The sequence below is a fragment of the Chrysemys picta genome, chromosome 7 (genome assembly GCF_011386835.1).
Source record: "Chrysemys picta bellii isolate R12L10 chromosome 7, ASM1138683v2, whole genome shotgun sequence".
NCBI lineage: Eukaryota > Metazoa > Chordata > Testudines > Emydidae > Chrysemys > Chrysemys picta.
In genome coordinates this window covers 27,652,731-27,664,852 of record NC_088797.1, presented here as the reverse complement: position 1 = coordinate 27,664,852, position 12,122 = coordinate 27,652,731, and the positions used below count along the sequence as shown (strand labels likewise).

Below are 12,122 nucleotides of genomic sequence, written 5' to 3'. Positions count from 1 at the left end.
AAGCTTGGTACACTCCTGGAAAAAAAATGGAAAAGGTAAAATTTTTCCAGGTAAGGCTTCTTTCTGCAGCATCAGCTGTTTGCCTTCATATGACCCCAGGTGACTGCTATTCAGTTCAAGGGAAATTAATGAGAAAAAGGATGCAATTCACTGAGCTCAGGGCCCTCCTGTTAGATTTTCTATCCGTGCATATGTTAGTCATTTAACCCTGTGCAGAGAAGTATTCATCAAGAAGTCAAATTGTTGTTTGGTCAGATGAAGATCTCTAAAGAATAATGCCATTTTTGAATGGACATGAAGCACTGTAGGAAAACTCAGATAAAAGTCTTTGCTTTATTCCCTGAGTTTTGTTGTTGTTCTCTCTCTGAGAAAGACATCAGACTTCTCTGGTGGTAGATGTGTTATCCAAAGACTAATGGAACTTTTATTTATTTTAGCATGTTCCCCACTGCCTCTGACTATATATGGCTCCGCAAATGAAAATAGAAGAGGTTGGTTCATGAGCATCAAAATTGTCTCTCAGACTTTGGTATTTTGAATGGTGGGTGGGGCTATCAGTGTGCCAGCTGATCAGATTTTTAAGCAAGATTTACTGAAGCAGGCCTAATACCCCACTTGGTCCAGTCTATACACTTGACAGTATAGTTACAGAGAGAAATATTCTGTTAAACCAGATCATGGCATACATCTTTTCATGTTTAATAACTGGAATAAGAGAAAACACATAAACCACAGAAAAGGCTTGAGATTGCTACATGAGAACCTACACCTGTAGGGCTGTGTGGTGTTAGCTCCTGAATTTCAAGTGACAACTTGATGCAGTGGAATAAGATTATAGAGAACTCTGTCATCTAATCCTCATGTATAAAGAGCTGATTTTAAGACTAGATAGATTAGGAAATCTCTAAACTGGAATCTGAATTTGGAATCTAAATCTCCATTTCAGCCCATAGAAGATACATATCTTATCTATGAAACTGCATTTGCTGTTGTCATAATTTTAAGCAAAGAAGATTACAAAGACCAGTACATTATTGGTAAAAAATTAACTGTATGCCTTTCACTAGGACAAGGAAGTATTAAGAATCTGACTGGCATTTAGCCCAGTCATTCATTGATCTCAAGAAACAGAGTATCTATCATCTACTCCAAGTTATTGGGGGTACAGGGTGGGGAACAACAACCACCTATGCTTTTTCTTATCCTTAAAGAATGTTGTTTTGGGTTTTAATACAAAATAATCACAATATGTGAATATCAGCTTCACAGCTAAGACTGATTCCATAGTTTGAACCTAGTTTATATGATAGTTCTAATATCTTCTGAATGAATGAACAAGTTAAGATGTATTAACCTTGCTTCCCTAAATACGACACAACTGTTACATCATTGTGTCCTTTGTAGTTAGAGGAACAATACTAAGTTCTCAAGGCTGAGAACAAGTACTAACCTGCTATCTGAAAAGTTTTCATAACTGGTGGAGAATATACTCTTTTCTCCAAGTCTTTTCCTTTTCTTTTTTATTCTTGAATTATATTGCCAAGAACTTAAAAACAAAAAACTCGCCACCCCTTAAAAATGCAAAGTGTGGGTGCCCCAGCTGCTATGCAACATGTAACTAACAAACACCAGTCCTGGGGATGTAGTGTTCACACTGCTGACATCAGTGATGCTAGTGCATAAACAGGGCAGTGGACTACAAAAGATTGGGTTCTGCTGCCCTAAATTCGCAGCAGAACTGTGTGTTTGCCAAATACAGATAAAGGGAGTAGGCACGCTTCTTATTACAAGGATCTAAAGGGGTATTATCAAGTAGGAAGAGTAACCCGCCATCACCTCATCACCAAAATGAAAATACTGTTTCATAAGCAGTTGTATATCTATTAATTCTCCTATCACTTTGGCGAATGTGTATTTAATCAGTAGCACTTCCTGTGCACTGGTCTTAGGCTGCCGAGGCTGGCAGTTTGGACTCGTCAAAAGATATCTTCAGTGTTACTGAGAATCAAATAGAATGTTGTTTAGGGTTACCATACGTCCGGATTTTCCCGGACATGTCCGGCTTTTTGGGCTCCAAATCCCCGTCCGGGGGGAAATCCCAAAAAGCCGGACATGTCCGGGAAAATCGGACATGCGGTTGGCGGCTCGGGTGCCTGGCCGGGGGCTCGGGGGGCCTGGCCGGCGGTGCCGGGCCGGGCCGGAGGCTCGGCCGGCGGTGCTCGGGGGGGCCCGGGGCCGGGCGGCTCGGGTGCCGGGTGCTCGGCCGGCGGTGCTCGGGGGTGCCCGGGGCCGGGCGGCTCGGCCGGCGGTGCTCGGGGGTGCCCGGGGCCGGGCCGGGGGCTCGGCCGGGGGCTCGGCCAGCGGTGCTCGGAGGGGGCCCGGTGCCGGGCCGGGCCGGGGGGCTCGGCCGGCGGCTCGGGTGCCGGGTGCCGGGCCGGGGGCTCGGCCGGGGGTGCTCGGGGGGGGCCCGGTGCCGGACCGGGCCGGGGGGCTCGGCCGGCGGCTCGGGTGCCGGGCCGGGTGCCGGCGGTGCTCGGGGGGGCCGGGTGCCGGGCCGGGCCGGGGGGTCGGGAGCTCGGCCGGCGGTGCCGGGCCGGGGGCTCGGGGGACAGGCTGGGGACCTGCGGTGCCGGGGGTGGGCCGCGCCTCCTCCCCACCCCCACCCCCCCTTACCTGCTTCAGGCTTCCCGCGACTCAAATGTTCGCGGGAAGCAGGGGAGGGGGCGGAGACTTTGGGGAGAGGGCGGGAGCGGGGCGGGAGCGGGGGCGGGGCTGGGGCGGGGTTGGGGCCCCTTTAAAGTGTCCTCCTTTCGGAGGCACTAAATATGGTAACCCTAATGTTGTTTAAAAAGAAAGGCAGGGGGTCCATATAATTCTGTGGCCCCCTGAAGCCAAGTATTGCAGAAAGAAAATTGTCACACCTTGATCCTAATCAATAATAGTTCATTTTTTAACAGAACAATAAATATGATAAATGGTTTGAAAGAATTTTTCCATTAATTTAAACATGTAACTGAAAGTACTAACAAACTTAATGAAAATTAAAAAACCTGTTTCTATTTTTTTTAAAGTGTGTCTGTCTCACATTCCTGCTCTGTCCTTTAGCCAGCAAGGAATGCTTTTCTCTGTAGGCCTGCCACGCCCAGCCATGTTCCTTGACAGCGAGTGTGTCTCAGCAGTGCCTTCACTGGGTACGGCCTACTTCTTTCACATTCATCCGCTTGCTTGCAGGTGTGATCTCACATGAGTTGAGGAGTCTGTGCCACTGTCTGAATCAGTCTGTTGTTTTAAAAAGTTCCTAGTCTTAGGAATGACTTAGGAAAGTGCCTTTGCATTCACCGCTATGGGAGGGAAGGCTATTGCTACACTCAGAGGGATAGGGCAGTGACCAGGGTATCAAAGATCACAACAGCCCCTGACATAAAGTAAAGCAGTGGAAACATTTTTCATCATGAAGTCATGGGGAGATTTGCATAGGAAGAGGTGTCAGAATCTGACCCTTTGACTGAACTCCTCTTCTGGGTGTAATGAGTCTGGACCTAGTGAATGGAAAATGATGTTAGTGAATGGAAAATGATGGGAAAGGTGCTTTTAGTTGTTTTGCACTCTCTGGGCTTCATGGGGTATGAATCTTACCACATCAGGAATTGAGGGAGAAAAGCCTTCTGCAGAGTTGGATTTAAGAAATGCTGAGGGAGGAAGAGACAAGTTCTCAGGGAGCTCAGTTTGAGGCATGGTTTGCTGGCTCCTTAACTCCAAGAAATGGGTAGGCAGGAGCTCCTGCTCCCTTTTTCTCCACATGTGAAAAACTTCTGGGAACTCTGTCTCCAGGAAAAGGGCTATGTCTGGGTGCACTTTTGAACACTAATGAGCCTGGCTGTTGTTGGATGGAACATTTAATGGGGAGGGAGGTCAGCTTGCTCTCTGGTCAGATTCTGGAGCAAAGGTCTCCTCTCCTGCATACCCTGCTGTGTCAGTGAAGACTTCTGGTTTTTACATTTTATCGGCAGACTACTATTGGTCTATTAGAATATTTTTCTTTATCTGTCATAAAAATAGCCTTTTTTGCAACATGCAATGTCCTAGACTTTGAATTTATTTATAATAGAAGCAGGACAATTTGACTAGCTCAAACCTGCCATCAGCTTGTCATGTCTTGTTCATAGTCCCTAAAAGTTGCTTCAGGATTGAGCCAGCCATTAGCACTGTCACAATCTGAATGAACTCTGCAGACCCAAGATATTCAGCTTGCAGTCAAAAAAGAATGTAACAAATTGTAGCGTGGCTCAGCTCCTTTTCCAGTTTACACTGTGTGTATGCTTTTATTCTCTGATGTTATAAAAACTAAGAAATAAATGAGACCAAAAAAATCTCTTAATTGATTTGCTTACAATGAAATTTTACACTGATTAAACGACTCCCTTACCATTTTCTGACAGTATCCTTCACGCTCAAATTTACCCAGATAAACAAATGGTTTATATTGAAGTTGCACAAAACATGTTTGTGACAGTTTGGGAGCTGCAGGACAGTTAGTCTTAACTATCTTTCTGTAATAATGGAAATTTGTATTGAGCCTAACACGAGTAACGGTGCTCGTAAAATAATGTTTAGTAGAGCGTAAATAATTGTAATTATTTATATCTGATACTGGGAGTTGGATTAATTCATTCATTACACTTTTGTCAGAGAAGGTAATTATTATAGATAATATATATACACATTTAAGTGTGTGTATGCATGTATGTATATGTTTGTTGGTATGTAAGAAAATATAATCCATGTGTATTATACAACATATAACATATTGATCTGACAAGGATTTAATCTCAGGGACATCTTTCAGATTTAACTAACTATGCTGCTTTGTATAAAAATTGTCTAGGCACTATCAAATATTATGGTAAATTAAGAAAAAGCCCTAGTGGGCAACAGCTGAAGGGTTAATACGCTGCTCAGCTTCAGTTTAATTGGGCTGCCATGTTCATATTGTGTTCACAGTAAGGCTTAGCTGGAGAGAGCCTGGATTTGACAGAGAGCACAGAGCCTTTGTATAGTTACAGTGAAGTACACTGAGCTGGAGGGTTTCAAATAAGATGGGCCCTGTGAAGACAAATAGATCTGGGGAATCAAGACTTGACTACTATGTCTCTTATGTTAACTGCTATAGCGTAGGTCCATTCAGTTTTGTTGTTTTTGTTTTTTCGTGCATGATTTATATTCTTATTTGAATTGTTCTGGTATTGAATTTTGTTTAGTACTGACTTAGCTTAAGGATCAGTGTAGGTTTCCAAGTTTGTTTTTTTCCAAGTTGTGTTTTTTTTTTTCTCATTTGCTTTCCTGTAAAACATGCAGGTTTGTGAAAATTCATGTCTGAGCTAAAAATAGATTATTCATAGTTCATGTGAACAGTTGCATAATTATCTTTGTTCTTACAGTGTTTTGAGGGTCTTAAGATCTAGTAATTTACAATTAATATTTGTAATATATTTCAGATATATTTTTACTTAGGTAGAGATGTATCCAAACCTCTAGTATTCTATTAAAATCTGAGCTGCAAAACTTAAAGGCATTTTAATACTTTATAATGCCTCTATAAAATATATCTTCAAAGGGAGTGGGGAGTGTGTATGTTTTATATTTTAAATTAATAAAAATTTTACGACGAAAAGTGTTTTGAATTAAAGGGTTATGAATGCAATTTGAAAATAGGCTTAAATTATGTCTTTTTAAAAAGATAACTAGATTGCATTATAGCTCAAATATAAAGTTTACTAACTTTATAGAGTGAAGATTTGTATTTGTTTTTAGTTGAAAGAATATACGTTCTTAGGCAATAAGTATAAAGATTGTACAATTTACACAAATTATTTAAAGCAGTGTATGCGTTGTAGAACAGTGAAAGTTGTTTAAATATGGGTAGTTTTCAAGAAATTTCATTGGCTCTGGATTTTTATAGATATATTGTCGTCTTTATATGCAACATATTTAGATAGAATATGTAAAGCATTCGTTTTAAATGCATTAACAAGTACGTGATGTTGAACCTTCACTTATTTATCTCTGAACTTGGGTGAAAGAACTACGAGTAGGATTTGTTAAAAGAATTCTTTTTAATTTAAGCGACTCATTGATTTCAGTTTTATGATGCATGGTGCTTACGGGTTTTGGGTTTTTTTAGTATCTTTTTAAGCCTGCCTTTGTTTTCCTATTAATGACCAGCCCAAATTAATATATTTGTTAGTTATATGACAATTTTTTTCCATTGAGGGGTTTCCTGAGGTTAGAACACATGCTGTTTCATCTTAGTATCTTTTCAAAGAGAGGGTATCATTAATTGTCTTTTGAGATGTTGTTTATCACACAGCACTGGTGTATTAATGACTTATGCTGTCTTGAAAAAATTGTAGGTGCTATTATGCCTCATAAAGCACAGCTGCACTGAATTATCATGTCAATTTGAAGTCATAATTTTGTGCACTCCTGAAAAACCTATTGAAGAGGCATCCTTGATTTTATTATGTGGTAATGTCATTCATCACACAGTATGTATGTCATTGATTTGCTAAGAGACAAGCAGATCAATCTAGCAAGTTTTACTCATGCCCACTGGGACTACTCATGTGAGAAAATGTTGCAGGATTAAATTTAGGGCAGAAATCATCTGAATAAATTCCTTTATTTTTTGTAACTTTACAGCATAACTGCTAAATAAAGGTGAGACAATTATTGCCATTTGAAATACAATAACATGGATATCTACCTTCCCCAAAAATTCAGAACAACACATGCTGTCCTGTGTCACAGAACAGCATGAATAATTCAGTGATGCAATTTGATTACTTAATTATAACATGTTATCCCTGTAGAGACGTGGTGGCAAGTGTCTAAAACTCTGTTGCACGTGTTTTATAATCACTTTTTAACAATTGTTTTGTCCTGTGGTATATGCAACAACCAAAATATTAAACATATGTGTTGGAAGTGTATAGCTTACTAAAAGGCATCAGTAACTGTAGTATAAATATTAGAACATTCCATAGAATGTTTTTTTTTTTTTTTTCAAGCTACAGCGATCTCTGGTATAACAGTTTTGTATATAGTCAATGTTAATATTTACACTGTATTTTAAAGATAAGTTGACCAATACAGCCAAAGAACTTTGTATTCTTAAATACCCTAACATTTTTAACCTAGAAAAATCATGTAGCTGATGTCACTTAGAGTTGTTTAAGTCAGGAAGATTTACAGATTGAATGAGATTACTTGGATGTCAAACTGATATAAATGAGAGCAGACTTAGCCCCAACTCTTTTGAAATAACTAGTACAGTACTATGGTTTAAAATGTGTGTTTTGTAAAATACTACAGTACTTCCATTAAAATTTATAGTCAATTGGAAAACCTGAGGACCAGATCCTGCCTTACATTAAGGCCAGTTTTGCTATTGGTGGGCCACAAAGTTAACCTAAAGCTTCCCTAAAGGGGATTTCCCCTGACATCGGAGAACCCTCAAAGGGTGTAACCTGGCATGGGGGGTGGAGACATAGCAAGGGTTGGAAGGTGTGGGACCCCTCCCGGCATCCAGACCCCTCTGCTGAGCCCCAATCACCTTCACCTGGAAGCCCCTGCAGAGGCCCATTGCTCCTGCACCTGGAACTCTCCCCCCCCCATGAGCTTCGTGCATCCAGTGCATCCAGATCCCCCCACACCTAGACCCCCCACTGAGCTGCCTGCAACCAGATTGTCCCACACAGAATCCCCTCACCCCACACCTGGATCCTCCACACTGAGCTACTACACACTTGGATCCTGCCTGGTTGAGCCTGCCTGTTCCACACCTGGTGTGCCTGGCACAGAGAGGCAGGGCCCCACGGTGGTTATGGGGCAGGCCCCGACCTTGTGCTGTGTCAGGTTTGGGTGCAGCCTCACTGCTAAGTCCGTGTCCCAGGGGTGAGGGGGCTGCAGGGTGATCTCCCACCTTTGTGCAGCCAGTGGTCTGTGCTCCCCACTGCCATGCTGAAGCCTCTGCATTTATTTATTGACAAATAAAACTTGCAGAAATTTTTAAAATATTGTGTGCAGAATTTTTAATTTTTTGGCGCAGAATGCCCTCAGGAGTAATTGTGTGAGCATCCCCCAGACAGGGAACACACATACTCCAAAGGTGCCATCAAATATGTGCCCAAATTCTGTTTGTGAAGAGCCCCATGCCCAGCCTCCTATTTCTTTTATCAGAGGGAATGATCTTGAGGCTAAATGTAGCAGGCGTTGCTGGGTTAGATAATGGATGGCGGATAGCAAATGGTCCTCACTCCTGGGCTCTTTCAGCATGCCCCACTATGACCCTCTACACTTCCTGTCACAGACAGTGACATCTCCGTGAGGCTACAAGGGGATGCTCCTAAGGTGTCCTACTTCCTCCCTGATATCAGTTTCACATTTCACTCACTGTCCTTTATGCTGTTTTAAAATTATATTTGTAAGAAAAACACAGGAAACACAGAAAATGAGAATATTTTGGAATGCCAAACATAAAATTGATGGTAGCTCACTTCTATGGCAAGAATGAGTTGGAATGGACAACCCAACTTGGAAATGTGTATCAGAAGATCACTTCTTGCCTATAAGTTAATAGCAAAATACGTTTGGTTCAGAGAGCTTTGAGGTTGATTGTTCTGATTTATTTAAGGTACGAATCAAATTGTTTAGCTCATGCTCTGGTTCTGCATGAATTGCATTATTGTGGCAGAAGGCAGTGGTTATACTACAGTGGACAATTGTGGCAATTTCTGCTCTGTTACAGCAATGCAACTTCAATGTGGTTACACTAGTTTAACTAAGGGCAGAATGTTGCATATTACTTTCAGTGAGAGCCAAGTATGGGTATCTGATGGCATAATTTGGCCTGTGGCATCCAGTACTTTCCCATTACTACTGAGATTATTTTATCCAAAATATTCCTTTTGATCCCTCGGGATAAAGTGGGACAATAAATGTGAATAGTCAATTTGATGATGAGCAATTGGGCAGAATTAACTAAGTTGTAGTAGAGGTGGCTTTTGGAGAAAACAAAACAAAATGGAGGAATTTGCAAACTGCAGGGAGTAACTGGACTCCAGCCCACAGGTGTAACCCATGCTTACACACTGTGGCTTTCTGTCCCTCTCAAGTGGCTGGTCTACATAGATGTTTATGTCTGCTGCTGCATTTGAACTAATAGACCTGATTCTTTTAACTCAGGCAGAAGAAGCTCACCAGTGGTCCCGGGTTTGATCCCCCATTGCCAATGAGTGATTTGGGGCATCATATTAGATGTGTTTATATGGAAATGATTATTGCTGGAGAAAGAGAAGATCAAATGGCAAATACTGGTTATTGGGTCTTGACCAAGGATTAAGGAATTAAGGAAGGAAGTGGAAAATGTAATTGAAAGTACACCTCTACCTCGATATAACGCTGTCCTCGGGAGCCAAAAAATCTTACCACATTATAGGTGAAACCGCATTATATCGAACTTGCTTTGATCCACCGGAATGCACAGTCCTGCCCCCCCAGAGCACTGCTTTACCACGTTATATCCGAATTCGTGTTATATCGGGTCACGTTATATCGAGGTAGCGGTGTATCTGGGATTATAGGATACCATTATTATTTGTATGGATATTATTTTTGCTTGACTGCTGTACTTTTTGATAGCCATATATGTGCAGGGTCCTTCCAAAATTTGGCCCAGAGGACTTAAATCCTGTTCCTTAATTGCCAGGCCTGAAATACTGCATTTCCATTGATGGTGGGTGTAGGGAAAACTCTGCACCTCACTGGGCACTGTGATGCATAGCTCCATGGTGTCTTTACACAGTTTACTATGGAGGAGGCAGAAATATGGTCAAGTTAGGGATGTGAAAGGGAACAGTGAAGTCATACACAGCAGAGATCCATTGGCCCCAAAGGGGGAAGTGTCTGTTGTTCTCACTCATACTAAATATTAAAACCAACAGTACAAGTCATGGTCTGGCCATGTGGGTGCCTCCGTCAAAGCTTGTGGTTTGAGGAAGAAAGATTCTATCCTTTGTAATACCTGATTAGTCCTTCTCTTAGTTTAGACATTATTTTACCTCCACATGTTTACCCATAGTTTTTCTCTTTTACTTATCATATCCTCATGGTACCAGGAGTTAGCTAATAGTTTGTAAGATTTTTTGAGGTGAAATAGGTTTTTAAGTAGAAGTTATTATTATTATTATTTATTTTTAAGTTGGCATCTTAGTCCAATCATTCTATGTCCCTTTCACCATCTGTTCATCCATAGTGTCAGAGGCCACCTCTCCAAATTATGGTTTATTTTCTATCTATTGAGCCTCTGGAAAATACAAAGAAGCTACATCCTTCAGTATTGCTATTTGTACAGCATTAAATATATGACTGCATTGATTATTATTACCTGAGTGTAGGGTTCTGTTCTGTTCCCTTAGCTCAAATTCATTTTAAACTCATTTCTGCAGTGTAGTGAGATATACTGAGAAGGTATACATGGTAGAGTGGGGAATAGAAGCAAGAGGAAAGTGAAATGGTGGAGTGAATTTTGACCTATCCTGTTCTTGCCAGGTTGATTTTTATGGAAAATATTGTTCCACTAAATAAAACTATTCAACACCAAAAAGAGAATGTTTCATAGAACAAAAAGAAGAGTGAGATATAAATAGCAGTGATCAAAATGCAGCTCTGAGATACATAATAAAATTCTAACAGATTCATGTACCAATATTGGTCTACATTGCCTTGACACTTGTAGGTCAAACACGTCTTCTCCCAGCTGTTCCAACTTTTGAAAGACATGTACATTTATCCTTATTCTTTCCAGCTGTATTAAACTGTACACAGTAGAACATCAATGATATCTACTAATGGCCTGGAGAGATTAGTGAATTGCTGACTCTTCTATTTTGAAAATTGTTCATTAATTATTTATGGTACTTCACTGTATTGTTCGATATATGATGTATTTTCAAAAAGGTGTTATGTCTTAGTGATACAAGACCTCATTAGAGCCCTTGGCTATTCAACTACTCCAAGAAGTTGTGAGACAGCGTGATGGTTTTGTGTGTATTATATTGTGCATTAACCCAGACTGTGAAATAATTTTTAAGAAAAACTTGTCCAGGGATGACATGGATCTCAAATATGGTTGTCCAGGAAGAAAATATAGTTGCTTCAATTTTTTTAGCCAACATAATTAGCCACATGCATTCTTCCAAAAGAGCAATTGAGAGGAACCTGAAATGGAATTTAGTAAAGTAATGGACTAAGCAGGAAAATCATTCATTTTTTCTGCAGTTTGGTGGCATCTAGAAAGAAATTGAGATGAGGAAGCCACTGTTTCCTTTTCAACTTCAGATCCCAGCAATCAGAATTCTTAAATCAGGTTCTTGGGATTGCCCTCTGGACAATAAATAATCGCATTTTACCTGCACAGACTGCATTTTGGTTATTTTAGTTGGCCAGACGATGATATTTTTCCTTGCACATACCAGCAAAGTCTTGATTAGCACAATTTTACTGTAGTTTATTAAATAGAAAAAAGCACTCCTAAAAATCATGTTAAAAGGCCTGTCTGTACAAAGGCATTGCTTTCTTGGCATGGAGTACAATGTCTGCTTATTGTGTGGCATGTAGGTCCACTTCTTCTTTGGTTTTTAACATTTTTTATGAAAGGAGTTTGCCACTGCAAGACCCGGACACCATACTGGTTTAACTTCATCGGCATTTGAATCTGACCTTCCTCTCTCTTCCTCAGTCTCTTTCAGATCTTCTCTAATCCTGTTACTGTTATCTCCTTGTGCTTCCTGAAGGGAAGGCAAGGCTGCAAACAACTTTTGGGGCATGTCGTCCTTTGGAATGAAATGCTTTTCTTATTGAAATACCTTTTATTAAGAGCTTGTTGATTTTTCATATGTATTGGTGCTCTGCAGCAGAGTGGATATTATGCCCATGAATAATGCACTGAGGGACTGATTGAATGCTCACTGTAGTCCATGGGAGTCTCTCCATTGACTTCAATGGGCTTTGGGTTGGGACCCATACCAGGGTAAAGAGGAAATATATTGGACTCGTTGGTGTTA

The 12,122-nt window shown here is 40.9% G+C and overlaps 1 protein-coding gene across 13 annotated transcripts in view; it reads left to right on the top strand.

Moving 5' to 3' along the window:
* CACNA1D (calcium voltage-gated channel subunit alpha1 D) overlaps window positions 1-12,122 on the top strand; it is a 392,778-nt gene that overhangs the window by 360,048 nt on the left and 20,608 nt on the right. The window lies entirely within an intron of this gene.